Source organism: Scomber scombrus, chromosome 10 (assembly GCF_963691925.1).
Source record: "Scomber scombrus chromosome 10, fScoSco1.1, whole genome shotgun sequence".
NCBI classification, from domain to species: Eukaryota; Metazoa; Chordata; class Actinopteri; order Scombriformes; family Scombridae; genus Scomber; species Scomber scombrus.
This window is the reverse complement of record NC_084979.1, coordinates 17,001,160-17,017,027: the sequence shown is the minus strand read 5'-3', so window position 1 is coordinate 17,017,027 and position 15,868 is coordinate 17,001,160. Positions and strand designations below refer to the sequence as shown.

Here is a 15,868-nt window from a genome sequence, read left to right as displayed (position 1 = left end):
AGTTCAGCATGCCAATGTGCCACACACACACACACACACACACACACACACACACACACACACACACACACACACACACACACACACACACACACTCAGACACACACACACACACACACACACACACACACACACACACACACACACACTGTGTACCCACCTGGCCCTGCATGGTACGGGTGAGCAGTGGCCTGAAGAATCCCGCCTTTGTTCCCTCTACACTTAAAAAAGAGTGTGTTAATGATCTCCTTTTTCTCTCTCTGTGGGTGTGTTTTACCAATCTCTTTATTTCTATCTCTTGTCTTTCTTTCTCGGCCACTCACACCATTTTCTTTCTCCTGTCTTTACTGAAAAGACAGTGTTAATGATCTCCATCTCCCCCTCCTCTATCTGTCTGTCTGTCTGTCTCTTTCTCACCCTTCGGTCACTTATTGAACAGACCCAGCAGACAGGCAGATCTATTCACTAGGGTCCACTCAGTGCTTTAAGTGTTTAAACACCACTGGATGTTGTGAGGAGGGGCAGAGCTCAGGGGGAGTGGATACATGATACCCACTCTATTCCTCTGCAAGTCTCCAATAGCCAATACACACTCTGTTACAATAGAAACACTGGAGTCATTTAAACTCCCTGGTTCATTACATCCTGATGGAGGCGTATTTATACCACCATTGGTTTGGCTATTAGGCAGCATTTCTTCTAGACAGTGGGTGACTGTTGAAAGGTATGTGTGTGTAATCAATCAAAATGCTTTTAGTTTACATGTTAGAGAGATGTCTACGTGATGTTATATTTTCCCCCTAATAAATGTATAAGTATTTCTGTGATATTGAAAAAGCATATTTATCACCAGTACATAGATGAGAAGTTATTTAAGTACATTTGCTCAGGTGCGGCAGTTTTAAGGTACTTTACTGAAGTTTTTCCATGACACTTTACTGTTATACTCCACAACATTTCACTGACAACTGGTGTAACTGGTTCATTTCCAGATCAAATATTTTACATACCAAACATGAACAGACTATGTTGCATTTTTGCAGATGAACAATATATATACAGTTAAAAGTATCCATGACCCATTAATAGCGACTTCCTTCTCAACAAGCCACTGTGTCTGCAGTTGTAAATGTCAGCAAATTGTTAATAAATGGGCTTAAAGAGCTCTGTAGCTCTTTTCCATAATGTATGGACCTCGGACAGTCCATTGGAGGGAGCATCTTCCTGATGAATTAAAGAGCTAAAAAAGGCTGAGTAAGTTTTGCTGAATAACCAAGCCAATAGCATTTTTCACAGCTTGGCAGCCTGAAATCTGCCTTTACAAATAACTTATTACTGATATCAAGCATTAATACATTATTAACCATTAGTTAGGCCAGTAAGCACCACTTATATAAGAAAACAGTAGAAAGTGGCACATTATACATCAATGCATCCGTGATAACAATAGTGGAAGAAGAGTTAACAACAATAAAACAATACAACACCCTGAGGACATCCTGAATAATGAACTATTGATGCTTGTAGTTAAATTTTGTTGATATTAGTAATACAATTTTGAATGAAGGACTTTCACTTGTAGTAGCATTGACTTGGTATCAGAGGGTCGAATGAATGAAGTCAGCGGGCTGTCTTGTCCTTGATCAGAGATTGATGAGTGTGAAAATATCTTGACATGTCGCTTCAGAGAATGTGATGACTGCGTTATCCCGCGGCAGTGTGTGCGTTAAAGCCTCTATGAGCTTTTGGTAAAGGCACAGCTGGTCGCGATCAGTGAAACGGGGGCTGGAGGAGGAGGAATTTGGGGTGTTGCCTTTATATCCTTGCCTCCCTTTTCTCGCTCATCGCCTCCCTCGCACCCCCCTCCCTCCGTGAGCGTGTGTGTGTGAGGAGAGAGAGAGAGAGAGAGAGAGAGAGAGAGAGAGAGTGTGTGTGTGTGTGTGTGTGTGTGTGTGTGTGTGTGTGTGTGTGTGTGTGTGTGTGTGTGTGTGTGTGTGTGTGTGTGTGTGTGTGTCAGAGTACAGCCACTGCGGGAGTGGGTCAGTCAGTATACACTGCAGACTCTCACAGGCGGTTCCCCGGTTATCAGCGGCGGAAAGCAAGGGGTGGATTCTCTGTCTTTTGCTTCTGAGACGGATATGCCAGACGGGAACAAAGCGGCGTGAAAAGCTGACTGTAGTAGAATGAGCGGACGCGTGCTGAACGGGAAAATGCTGCAGCTCCCGGCTCCGCAGCGCGCGGAGAGGACAATGCACTTTCTGTCAAGGTAATGGATGAAAGCAGAGCCTGCATGTGTCCGAGCATGCCGGATGAGAAGCTAATTGACACACTGGTGACATGCCTTTGATTGCTATGCGTATGCGAGGTACCTGGTGTTGGTACGATGGGGTGAATCGGTTGTAGAAGCTCCGGCGGAGTCAGTGCGTAAAAAGCAGAAGCATGTCTCATTGATAAAACTCCAACAGCTGCATGGTGGCACGTTTCATTATTTTGACTGACATGCGCTCAGGTTAGGCTGTCATAAGACATGAAATCTCAGTCTAGACACCGAATCAAGAAGAACTGTGTTTTGTTGAACCTATAGACGGAGCTATACAGTCTACAGCGTATAGGCACATAGCTCAATGCGCAAAGCCATATATTGAATCAGCACTGTCTTCTGTATTGTATTGTAACCTCGCTGTATTGATTAACTATAAGAGGCAGCATTTAAAAGGCGTGATGGTGTCCATTTCTTGTTGGGAATATGTATTATTCTAGAGAAAACACATTACTGCAAATCATCTGATGAGAATAGGCTATTAGAGAGTCCATTTATGCTGCATACATGTGTACGCGCCTGATGTGCGTGCGCGCCTGAAGTGTTCCTGTATTTTGTGATCGGGTGGCATGCCCATTGTTTTAAGCGGAACGTTATGACAACTGGTTGCCCGTGTTTGATGGCTCAGTCAGCGGAGGCAGGTATGTATGTGGGTAGGTATTGATCCGTTGTGGGACCGGGACCGCATTCTACTGAACGGATGACCTACATTCTGAACGACGCCTTCTGCCGGTATATGTGCTGTGATTGGGTAAAAAACAGCAAGCCTCCTCCGTATCATCTTTATGCCCACGCCATGTGAGAATTATCTAATTGTATGTCTTAATGTGTGATCTTATGTAGGTCAATTGATGCAAGTAGGCTGTTGATGAGTTAGGGTTAGGGTTAGGAAGGTAATACATTGAGAAATCTCTTCAAGGAATAGAGTTGATTTACTTTGCAGACAACATGGACAGACAGGACAAAGATGCTCTTATGGTATTGATTTGTGGTGTGTGTGTGTGTGTGTGTGGGGGGGGGGGGGGGTTTGGGGGTGCGGGTTAGCTTTGCTCTTTTTGGTTGACTGACCCTTACCATCCATCGACCCTTTATTTAAACCCATTAGAGTGGAGTGGCCTGATATCAGTCGATTAGACACACAAAGGATACACACACACACACACATACACACACACACACACACACACACACACATTCACAATTAAATCTCACAGGACCAACGAGAGTGGTTTTAATCTGTGTGTTTGTGTTGGACACGTGCTTAAACAGACTGGCTGTCAAAAGACTGATAAACGGTGAAAAACATAGAATTTGATAAACACACGCCCTCATACACACACCCACGTTTCAGGCAGTCATAATATGAAGCTAGAGGTGGTGTCACTAAGTGTACGTGTCTTTGAAAATGTGTATCTAATCCTTTGTGTGGGTGTCAGCATGTGTGTGTGTGAGAGAGAGAGTAACCAAACATTAAACATACATCATTAGCTAACCAGTTTCAGCCAACACAAAGATTTGATCAACTCTATTAGTCATAGTAAAAGCAATCCAAAATCAGCTTAGTGTCGCTGTGTGTGTGTGTGTGTGTGTGTGAGTGTGTGTGTTGTCATCTGAACACTATACAAATAGCCTGCTCAGCATGACCCCCTCCTGTCTAAATCCAGATGGTTAACAACCCAGCTCCATCTTAACAGCAGATTTGCAAGCTGGTGACATCACTCATTAATGTGTGTCACACCCAAATCCTCTCAGTTTCTTTTTATTAAAAAATCAGTCACTGTGATACAGACCAGGTTTGTGTCTGATGTAATTTAGCTGTGCATGGGAATTGTTGGTCACTGGTAAAGCAGGAAGTCTAGATTGGCTGAGGGCTTTAACAAATTACTGCCAGCAGCTGGCTAATCAGAGACCGAGCTTGATAATTAAAGCTGAAATCTGTACGTTTTTAATTAATGCATCATAATTGTATCACTCTTTGTAGAGCAGTTAAATAACAATGAAGTGAAACACCATCACAAACACCAGGATGCTCAGTCAACTTTGCTGCCGGGTGAAAGTGGAGAAAGATTTCCGATCACAAACAACACTGTTGTCATCACACACACACACACACACATACACACATTTTGACCATTGTGCTTAAGTTAAGGGCTCAGGGTCAAAGATAGATTAAGGTGTTTTGGAAACACATTTTGCTGACTCAGAAACTGGAAGAGTTAGAAGAGTCAAGAGACTTTTGACAATGTTTTCACGCCCACATGAATCATGATGCATTACCAAGAGTTACGGTCCTAGGCAGAAAAACATGTTCATACAATTCCAGATAATCTGAAGAAACAAATTTGGGGTTGAACGCTTTTGAGCCACACAAAAGAATCCTGTTCATGCCACTTGATCCAACAACTGACCAACCAGACCACACGATCATTTACATGACTGAAATTTTTCTAGGTTTATTTTCTGCACACACACACACGCTACCAGCATTTTCATATTTATGCATAAAAGTCTTCATTTCCACCGGTCAAAAATCCAGGGTCAGTGAAAAACACACCAGCTCACTGATCAACAGAGCAATGCAGCCGTTGACTTGATGTTTTGTAATTCCGTGAACAAGTTTATTTGTCCTGCATACAAGGCCATTAGGGGGACCTGAGAGCGAAACAACAGATGCTTGTAACCTGTGCTTGTAAGACACATGCACGTACACTTTTTATTGTACACACAGGAGCCTGTGGTCACAAACAGAGCTCATATTTTCATGAGGTGGTGCCCCCCGTGGTTTAGTGACTTTCTCTGTTACATTAAAGCCAGAGAGGGACCCTGGCCAGACAACACAGTACCTTAACAGGTTCATTGCAAATGACAGAGAGAGCTATAATCTGACAGTGAAGTAGACTAACAAAATCTTCCTTCAATATGCAACTGATAGTTTATCTATTTGATCAGTACCTCTAGAAAAAACACTGTCGACAGTGAAGTGAGTAGAATGAGTAAAAAGTTCAGACCATGTCTTATTTTGAAACATTCAGGATTTCTCCGAGTTAAATGGAAAGTGAAACGATTGCTCCAGTTTGTGTTGGAGCGATGAACCAGAGGCTGCGGATTTTGGTTTTATTTCTGTGTGCGTCTGTGCACTCATGCATTGGTATGCATACAGTATGTGTGTCTGCATATGTTGAAGGATTAGGGAGTGGGACTCCAGAATACACTCGCTGGAATGTGAAGTGTGTGTTTTGAGTGACCCGAGGGCAAGGAATGTCTCCTAAACCCACTGTAACAACTTTTTAAGTGGCATGACCGGAGTGTTCGTGTTATGAGTGACAGCAGGTGATGGGTGCGTGCTCATGAAGGGGTGCGCCCCAAGGCATGTGGTCACCACGCCACAGGTGTTCATGTATGTATATACACATAAAAAAAGTCTCTCTCTCACACATGCGTGCACACACACCCACACACAGCGACCTGACTGTCCCCTCAAAAGCATTTGAGTAATTTGTGTGTTTTTAGGTGTTTTTAAGCTTTATCTCAGCCAGAAGAAGTGAAAGAGTATCTGCGCCCATCAATAGGCCTTTCATTCTTTTTTGTTCAGGTGGTGTTTGGACAACCTTTGGCAGGTGCTTAATGTTGTTTTACCCAGATCTGTAGTCTCTTTGTGCAGTCTTATTTTCACATTTTCACACTTTGTGCTTTCTCTGTATTTTTCTCCATCTTTTTCTGTCTTTCTATGCAGCTTAAGAGATGCTGCTTGACCTCTTACTGTAGGCACCATCAGTCCAAAAATCCACTGATCCACACCAGTCTGCACATTTAACATCTCATATCACAGTGGAGACCAACTGCTGTCTTCTGCACTAATCTTGGAAGATTAACACATAATCAAGTGTGGTTGAATTAAATGATTAGGTGTCGTCATCAGAAAACAGGGATGTGACCATAGAAGTCAAGGCAGAACAGCGAAATAATGATAATAATCTGCTCTTCTTACATGGAAGTTTCTCTGTTTGGGGAGAGGGGGCTCTCTGAATTGTTCCTTATGGGTCTGCACTGACATGTTGTGCCACTGCCCTTTTTCCCATGAACCTAGGCTCAATCTTGCTGACACGATGGTTCTTCCATCTGTTACAGTACATGTGTATGAGTGCATGTATGACAGTGTTTATTGTAGTAGGATACTTCCCTATTGTCATACATTTGATAGTTATTTACAGTACATTAAGTTAAAGCCAAACTATCACAATCAGTTTTCTCAGTTAACATCAGCAATTATTCATGTTACTCAACAGCCGCCAATATGGCATTTTCCTTTCCCAAGACCCAACAGGTTAACTGTACTGTACTTCGCTGTTTTGTTGCCTTGTGCTTGTTATGATGGGTTTCTGTGTTTGTGCGCTCTAGTGGGAAGTTACTGTTTTCATCTCTCCGCTCCAGACAGCTGTCTGTTGCTTGGTTTATGTTGCTCTAGGCTTTGTTACTTTACTGTACTGTGTTGATCAAAAGGCAGCAGTCAGAGGAACTATTTGTGTATGTGTTGTTTGTACTTTTGCACATGTCTGTGGCACCGTCTTTTGCACAGCTGCTTCAAGTTAAGCAACCTGGAAGAAGCGTGCTTCATTTAAAAGAAGTACCTCCCTCTCGTCCTCCTTTTCCTTTCCTTTCGTTAGCCTGCTGGTCCCCCTCTTTCAAACCAAAACATCCCGTGTGCGCCGTTAATTCACACAGCCGTTAAGTCAGCTGACATGTCTGGAGGGAGGCCAGAAGTAATTCTACCCCTGGATCCAACCCCTGTCCTGGGCCTCTGCGTGCCGGGGTTCCCCATGTGAGCTCCTCCCCGGTTCTTAGCCCTTAAGTCGGGGCTGGGAAGTGCTCCACACTGCACCCCAGAATGAACTACTTAAGAAGGTGATTTAAAAGACCATTCCACCTTGTCTCAGGGGTGCTGTCCCTCTTCTGCTTCCTGCTCTCATGGAGAGAAGAGTGGGACCTTGGAAAAAATTCAAGGTACTTTGGGGGTCAAGGGTTTTTGGGTCATGCTAGAGCTGTGCTGGTCACCACATAACACACTCAGATGTTTTAAAGTCCTTTTATGAAATCTAACACTCTTTGACCCAATTTGTGATGCTCTCTATATTAAGAGCTTAAGGCCACTTTATGGAGAAAATGTTAAATAATTCCCTTCCTATTCAGCAATTAATGCTTTCATTTATGCTTACATTTTAATTTTGTTTGAGCTGAATATGAATAGGACAAATACAAAGATGGTGAAGACAAAGATGGAGATGTCTGGTTTGTCTCAAGTAATCCTCTGTACACCTCTCCCAGCTCCTGTCTTCCTTTTTGGGCCTTACAGTACAAGAAGATCAAGATGACCCAGTGGGCGTCGGCATGATCAACAGTCTTACAATTTTTGGTTCCAGGAGTGTTTCCTTATTTGAAGCTTGGAGCCTTCCACTGTTTTGACTGTCCTGTTTCATTTCACAGCGATGAAGTGCTTGAGAGCCAAGTCGGCTGTGACGTGTTGAACTCTGAACAAACTTCATTCGTTCCACCCTGGGGAGGTCAGGAGGAGAGAGTGAGATTCAGAGATAAATTTGCTGTCTGAGTAGGGCTAGGCTGGAGTAATTTCTCCCTTTCTTAAGCAGTACAGTTTTTTTTGTCTATCCATCTATGTCCACCTCCCCCACACTGAGAAAAAAGAAAAAAAATACTGACCAGGATTCCTGATGCCTTTTCAAAGCTTTAATTTTCCATCCGGAAAGGCCCAAGCATTTGCAGAATGTGTCCCCGTCCCTGCAAGGAAAACTTGGAAGAATGATGTACCTCAATATTCTCCCACACACGTGCAGTCACACACCTTATAGCCAGTATTATACAGCATGGATGACTTAATGTAGGCCTTAGCGGAGCAGTGACTTGAGCAAGGCTGCGGTTCACACCAGCTCCTAACATCACATACTTCTGACAGCTAATTCAGGCTTCACTCTAGGCTCCAGGGGACAATAGCACTTTAATGCATCAGTTGTGTATACAGTATATCTGTGCGTTTGTGTCCTAAACCCCCAGGCCATTGCTGTCAGGGTTATGCCTGTCAGAAGCACAACAGGGTTTCTCCTCTGTGATGGCCATTTAGGGATGTGACCTCCTGTTTCCCTCTAAGGTCTCACACACATACAGCACCTCTAGCTGAGGCCCCTAGCCTGCTCTGATCCTGGTGGCAGATGGAATTAGTAGTAATTACGAGCTCATTAACTTCAGCCTGTTCTGTAATCCTCTGTAATGCCCAAATACTGCTATGTGTGGTGCGTGTGTGTGCATGTGTGTGCACAAAAGGCTGTCCAATCAGCTATCACGCATTGTTCCATCCCATATTATGGACACAGGACAGAGAGGAAATAATAAATAACACAGAAGAGGAAATTCATTTCTCTGTTTAGTGTGCACCCAAAAGCAGGCTGCCTGCACAATCTAGTTTTAATTGAGTCTCATCAATGATTTACTGATTTAACAATACAACTCAGTGGAGGACCTGTATTGGGGTAGCTAATTAAAAGCCATTTTTAATGACAGATTTGTTGCTGATTACTCTACAAGTGCCCCAAGCAGTCAGACAGTAATTTAGCATCATTAAAAACTGCTATAATCAGAAATGTAGTAGTGAGATTAAACGTCAGCACAGTATGCATAGCAGTGTATATTTGATAAGAACATACAGTGTCTCTGGAGAGCAGCAGATGGCTGATTTCTCATGGATATAAGCAGCTGAAATGACATTTGTAATCAATCTGCTCATGTCTTCAGTACAGATAAGTAACATATACCATGATCGCCATAGCTACGGTATGTTCAAGCTATGGTATGTCTATACTAGCCTCATGTGTCTGGGTTTGAGGCTTTCAAGATGCAATATGGGCTTGGTTCTGCAGAGCAAATATTTTCAAGGCCCTATATGGTGCTGTATTGATGGATAGTCCTGTGCAGGAGAACCCAACATCATAAAATAATCAATGTGACCTACCACACAGGATGTTTTATTCATCCAGCCAGGAAGACTATTTTGATCACATCTCAATCTCTCCTATTTTTACTCTCTTTTAATTGCAAAATAATGATTCTGTCAGAACAATCTGCCAAGCGTGTAAGCAACCAAGGTGATTCACAGACCTGTGTGTTTGTTTCCTTGTGATAATCTGCTAAAATGGTCCAGGAACCCATATTGTTAGCCATCTGTGCACAGCAACCATATTCACCCCCTCTTTCAGTTTTACCAGGTAAATGGCCAGCTACACATATTTTATTTGAGCTCATGCTCATATTTGGAATGATTTTTTCAATTGTAATATTTTTCAGGTACCAATTTACACTGCAGCATTTTTTAAGACTCAGTGTCCCAAATGGTCAGTGCAGCCAAATGCAGACGGGTCTGCCATAACTGTGTTGGAGAAGAAAACACTGTGGGTGTGGCTGGTCATGTTGCTTTCCGTTGCAAATATCTTTTTTGTGAGAGTATGTCAGAAAGCAGTCATCCCTGTTGGGTTTGAATCCTGTTTTGTGTGTCTAGACTTGAACCTGTAGAAAATGCTGAAGCAAGCAGTGTGTCATTTTGCTGCTGCTGAATTTCTCCTATTCTTTTTACAGTTAACCTCATAGCTCCTCTTATTTCCTGAGATTTTGCCTGTCCTACTTCCTGAAGATGAAAAATATGATATCTTGCATCCTTACACCTGCTGTAAGGTGGGGTGTGGCATGTTGCTGGTAATATGGTTATTATCCATCTTAGCTGCATTGTTTCTTGCATACAGGGCAGGCAGATGTGTCCTCTCACTGTCTCTCACCCATGACTTAGAGGCCAAATGTCCTTCTGTTTACTTCCTCTTCCAACTGATCTGAAATGTATCCTCAAACACTGAAGTGTGCAGACAGGCATACAATCACAGACAAAAGCTCAGCCTGCATCTCACCCAATTGTCCTCTCTTACTCCAGATATTTGGACCTTAGAGGATTTAATGACTTTTGCAGCCTTTTCATGCGTGACCCCTCCGGTTTCTGAGCCTACTGCCGAGTGCCAGTCTGGCAGTGCCCTACTTTCCATTTGCCTAAAAAGGCATCACTACAACCAGGAACCCATCTGATTTAGCCATTTTGGGTTCTGCCATGTGACACTGTGGATTTTAATAGGAATGGAAAGTTCCTGTCCACTGCAGGACTGCAGAAACACTTTCCATGCATTTACACACGTGGGGAGAGACTGTGTCCAAATATCACACTGGGTAGGACGTGTTTAACCCCATGAAGGTACAGTGGTTGAACTAAGGACCCCTTTTCCTGTATCATTGTCTGCTTTCTAAAAAAAAGCTACTAGCCATCACCATCCTGTCCTCTATATTATTATCTTCTCCAACATGGTTCAGCAGGTTTGATAGTAATTTCCTGTCATCTTCTGGTTGGCCAGATAGCGTTAGTGCTGTCTCTAGCTTAAAGTGACATTACTATACATTCATAAAAGTATCATCTTGCTGATCTAGTAGAACATTCTGTTTTTTCCAAGTGATATATAATTAGATAACAAAATTGATTTAGTACAATGCCAATGTCACTATTGATCTGTTGTTTAGTAGCAGGCTTTGTATAATTGCACTAACATGCCCTGTAATGGGCATTGTTTATAGATCAGATAATTAGTTAATTGTTTTTTTGGCAGTTATTCCAGTTAGTATCCTCCCATCACCACTAATCATCTTCTAACAATGCAGCAAAGTAAAACACACTTGATTTGCTCTAGAGGTGAAATTCTGCTTGGCCTGACACTGGAGAGCATCAGTGTCACGTTCCTCCAAATGAATTCCTCCTTGCAGTTTTAACCAATGTTTGTTTAGATGGAACAGTTTATCAACCAATACTTGATGCTTGTGCTCCAACTCCCAGCAAGCACTGTACCCACAAGCCACACGCAAAGCTGCTTTGTCTCCGATGAGTCTCTGGGTCTACTGTATTTCTCTCTCTGTCATTCTCCCATTCCTCAACCTCAGAGAGGTCAGTGAGAGGAGACGAGAGAGCTCTCATCATAAGCAGCAAAAAACTACTATGCACACTGAGATCAGTGTAATTAGCTCCATAGTCTGAATAGTGAAGGAACACAGAGGCCTGTTAATAAAAGCAGGCCATTTAGCTCTGCAGAAGCTATTCAACCATTCTCCTGATAGTTTGTGAGGCTCAGCCTTTGTGTGGGTGTGCCTGTCCTCTCAACAGACTATGAGGAACAAAGAAGTCATGTCTCTCTAAAAGAAGGATGTTGTTTATATTAACCACCATGACCTTTATCAATCTGGGAAATGAACAAGAAATATTTAAACCATTTTAAAAGTTCTGCAACTCTACATGGTGGCGGAAATTTTCTCACGTCCAGTGAGATGATCAAGATTACATTTTCACTGGACAGAAGATATATAGTTGAGCGCCTCATTGTGGCTTTTTTTCATTTTTATTTTTTTGAACAGATGCAGTTATAATGTCATGAGTGGAAAGTAGGAAACCACTTTTGTTCAGCTGGCTTAAGATAACAGAGCAGAGAGTGAGAATGTGGCATATTCTCTGCTTTGTGGGAAGCTGCATTTTGCACATTGTATGCAGAAAAAAAGGGTAGAGGTGGTCAGGTGGAGGTGAGGGATGAGTTTAATCAAGTGCATCACAGTGTAATTATCATTTATTGCAGCAAAAATTGAATGAACATTGATATTCATTTTGTTCATGGAATCACAGTCATAGGATACAATGTATACACTGTGCTTATCCTTCACCTCTAGTTGTGCTCTTCAGCTTAAGATCAGGTCTAGAGTCACAAAAGGCCAATGAAATTTAAGCTCCATAGACGTGGTTTATGTCCATGGTTTATATTCTATTTTTTGATGACATCATTCTTTCATGTAACTTAAATCCACAGTATCATTCATCACATGTTGCATATTTTTGGCAAGCGATTCAGATTTCCCAGGATGTGTTTAAGTGCTGTAGCTGCTTGTTAGTTTACTTTTGAGAAGATGATGTACTCTAGGTTGGGCTAATTAAAATGAATAAAAGTGTAACGGGGAGGTGGCTTGACTGAAACTGTACTCTCTGCTAGACACAAGCTAATCTGAGACAGGGGTGATGTAGATGAATTGGGTGCTAATATTAAACCTCAGTCTCTGCAGCTGCTGGTGAAGAATGAAAAAGATGAGGCAGAGCGGGCAGAGATCATAACAGGAGATTTGAGCAGCTGCTGTTAAAAGAGGGATGGATGGAGCATATTGAGGAAGAGGAGGCAAGTTGGTGCAAGTGCAAAGGAAGAGATGAGAGATGGTCCACTTCAATGAGTGCATCATGTAACGAGAAGTTGAGGACGTTCATCAAGAGCACTTCTCTTTCCAGTATAGCTCTCTTCTTTTCATGCTTATCTTTTAAATTGTTTCTTCTCTCCCCACACGCCTCTTCACTGTCTTTTTTTGAGTATCCTCTTTTCAAACTCACTCTTCCTTTTATCTCACACAGTAGAGTTGATGAAAGACTATGAAAGGCAAAAAAATACCTGGGTGACAGGTATTTTTATTATAAAAAGCTCATTTCATTTTTCAGAAGAATCAAAACGCATAATATAGGGTTTTTTTTTTATTGGTGATGGAAATACATGATTTTCTTTTTTCTATCCACTATCAAAACAATCTCACTTATAAATCAGATAAAATTCTCTCTTTTTTATATTTTATTCAATGTTTGACCCCTGACCTGGTCTCTTCTCATCTTTCGGCTGAGTGACACCAAACCCTGCAGAGACAGTGTTTGTTCTGTTTCCTGTGGCATTTGAATTATTCATCAGAGGGAGCATTATCATTCATAAAACACACACAGGTGGACACACAGATTGCTCTGACATTAATAACAAGAAATAAAGTTAAATGCGTTGCTTCAGAGAAAGAAGGTTTATTATCCAGAAATGTTTCTCTTCAATGAGGAATGAATGACACATGCACACGTGTGGAGTATAAATGGATCCGCTCTCTATGAGTTCAAAGTTTATTACTACTTTTATGTTATTTTATTCTAAAGGAAAAATAAGAATCTAGTATAAAACCAGAATCCAGGATCAGCTTTTATGGAAAAACTACATCCTTCTTAGAGTTAGTTGTTAAATCTCTAATTGAGTCATAAAACCACATATTTTGTTATAAAACAAACAGTGAAATCATCTGCCAGTTTGATAAGATAATCCCACAAACCATCAAAGTTTCATTGCAAATGTTAAGTTTATCCGATAAAACCATTTTATGAGCTCAAGGTGTATGAAAACCTTGTAAACATTGATGTAAAAAGAGACCATGTGCATCACATACGTTTGGATCACACGAAATGTCTTTGTCTTTTTTTTTTGCATCTCACATTGAGAAAGTGTATGTGGGCTCTCTACAGTAGATGCATCTGGCCTTATCTTAATTGTGCCCTTAATCTTACTCTTGTCATATAGACAAGGCAACATGACAGCCCCGTCAGACATAAAATCTCATCTGCTCTTTTTTTGTGTCTAAGATATCCACAGGCTAGACAGGGAGGGCTTTCCTGTCACCCCCATTCCCCCGGATCTCTGCCGTCAAGTCCCCCAGGGTATAGTGTGACCCATACAGGCACCCAACCGGAAGGCCCACACCGCTTTCTCTCCCTCCATCCTCCCCTGTACCACAGTATACATGACCTCATTAGGAAAACCCCACCCTCTTCACTTACTTTACAGTAGATATCAGTCTAATCTATTGACCCTAATAAGAGCATATCCCCACCCCCTAACTTCTCAAACATGACCTACTAAATGTAAATGAGCACAATTATACAGTTACCCACATATCCAAACACACGTCGCAGATGTGCCCTTCTTCTCTCTTGCTCTCCCCCTTCCTCATTCCTACAAGTCACTATGTTGAAGCAGATGACAGATTTGATTAATTTGTTTCTTGAGGTTTATATGACTTGATTGGCCACATTAAGGCAGGCATAGTGTTCCATATCTTTGAGGTTCGGACAGGACATTGTCAAATATCAGCCAAAAATCATTTGTTAATGGAAAAATCCAATCGTCCATCCAACAATCATACAGATCATATAGAAATATATTGTTAAAGAGGTGAAAGTGCCAGTTTCTGCACTAACATTAAACATAATAGCCACTAGATGTGTATGTTGTTAAATAAAGAATAACATGGCTGAATGCTACAAGTTCAGCTACAATCTCAGAGTTTTGATGAAAGGCTTAATGAAAGGTATTGTTTGAAATACTGGAAATTATTCATAGCAGGTTGAGAGATATAAAAATAAAATGTAAGAATAGAATAAACCGAATAAAACAATTTGGCAATGTATATAAAAGTGGCATGAAAAAGAAACTAAAAAGGTAAAACTATATTATATATACAATGAACATAGAGTTGCATGTACACATACAAATAGTGTATATACTGTACCAGTCAAAAGTTTGGACTGGTAATGTATATACTCACACATTTTTACAATATGTGCAAAATAAATGTAATTAGCCAGTTATAGTCCAAAATAACATTAAATAATAGAGGTAGTGCAGGAAGTGCAAATGTTGTGGTGTTTAGTGTGCATAAAAAGACCAAAAATATTTTTTTTTAAAGTAAAAAATGTAATTGTCATGGAATGCCACTGTAGAAACTCTCCAAACCTGCTTATGTCAGACATGCTTTTCAGAACAAATGCTCTTTGACAGACAGGCAGACTTCATAGTCCTGGCACAGACTCCACTCCTGCATGTGGGCACATGCATCAGTGTGTATATTCTTCAGAGCTATTTTTATGTGTGTGGGTTGAGACGATGTGGAGGTTGCTCCAAATTTCAGTTTGCTATGTGTTTGCAGTGCATGCAGTGTGACAAACAGGTATATGGAGCAGGCAGTGTTTTAGAAATGAAGTCAAAAGACAAACTGGACAAACTGGAAGACATGGAGTCAAGTGAGTCAGCTGGTGATGTAACTGAGCTTGTGGGCCTCATGCAGTGTATAAACTTGAGGAAATATCCATTTAACCGAGACAGATTGCTTTGTTTTATTAGCTATTCTTGTGTATCAGGGTATGTTGGTGGTACAACACCCAATCGATCCCTATGGGGAAACAGATTTAGCTACTGCATGTCCTTGACGCTGGGAGAGACTGGGGGTCTTGACCAAGGACACTATTAGAAAGGTGGATGCTTGATTGCACTGGGGCTGTGATGAGAGTCTACCCAACTACTTACCCAACTACTTGGCCAAATATGTACACCCAAAATAGGAACATATCCATCTGGGTTAAACCTAATTGCTAGGACTGCAATGATTTCTTGATTAATTGATTAGATTAGTTGGTGATTATTTCATTGTTTTGAGTCATTTATTAAGAAAAACTTTCCAAATTCTCTCCTCTAGCCTCTCAAATGTGAATATTTTATGTTTTCTTTAGTTTTCTGTGATAGTAAACTGAATATCTTTGGGTTGTGGACTGTTGGTCGGGACAAAACAAAACATTTC

The 15,868-nt window shown here is 41.4% G+C and overlaps 1 protein-coding gene across 1 annotated transcript in view; it reads left to right on the top strand.

Annotated features, from left to right (window-relative positions):
- LOC133987477 (neuron navigator 1-like) overlaps positions 1–15,868 on the top strand; it is an 86,384-nt gene that overhangs the window by 46,309 nt on the left and 24,207 nt on the right. The gene's annotated exons all lie outside the window — the stretch shown is intronic.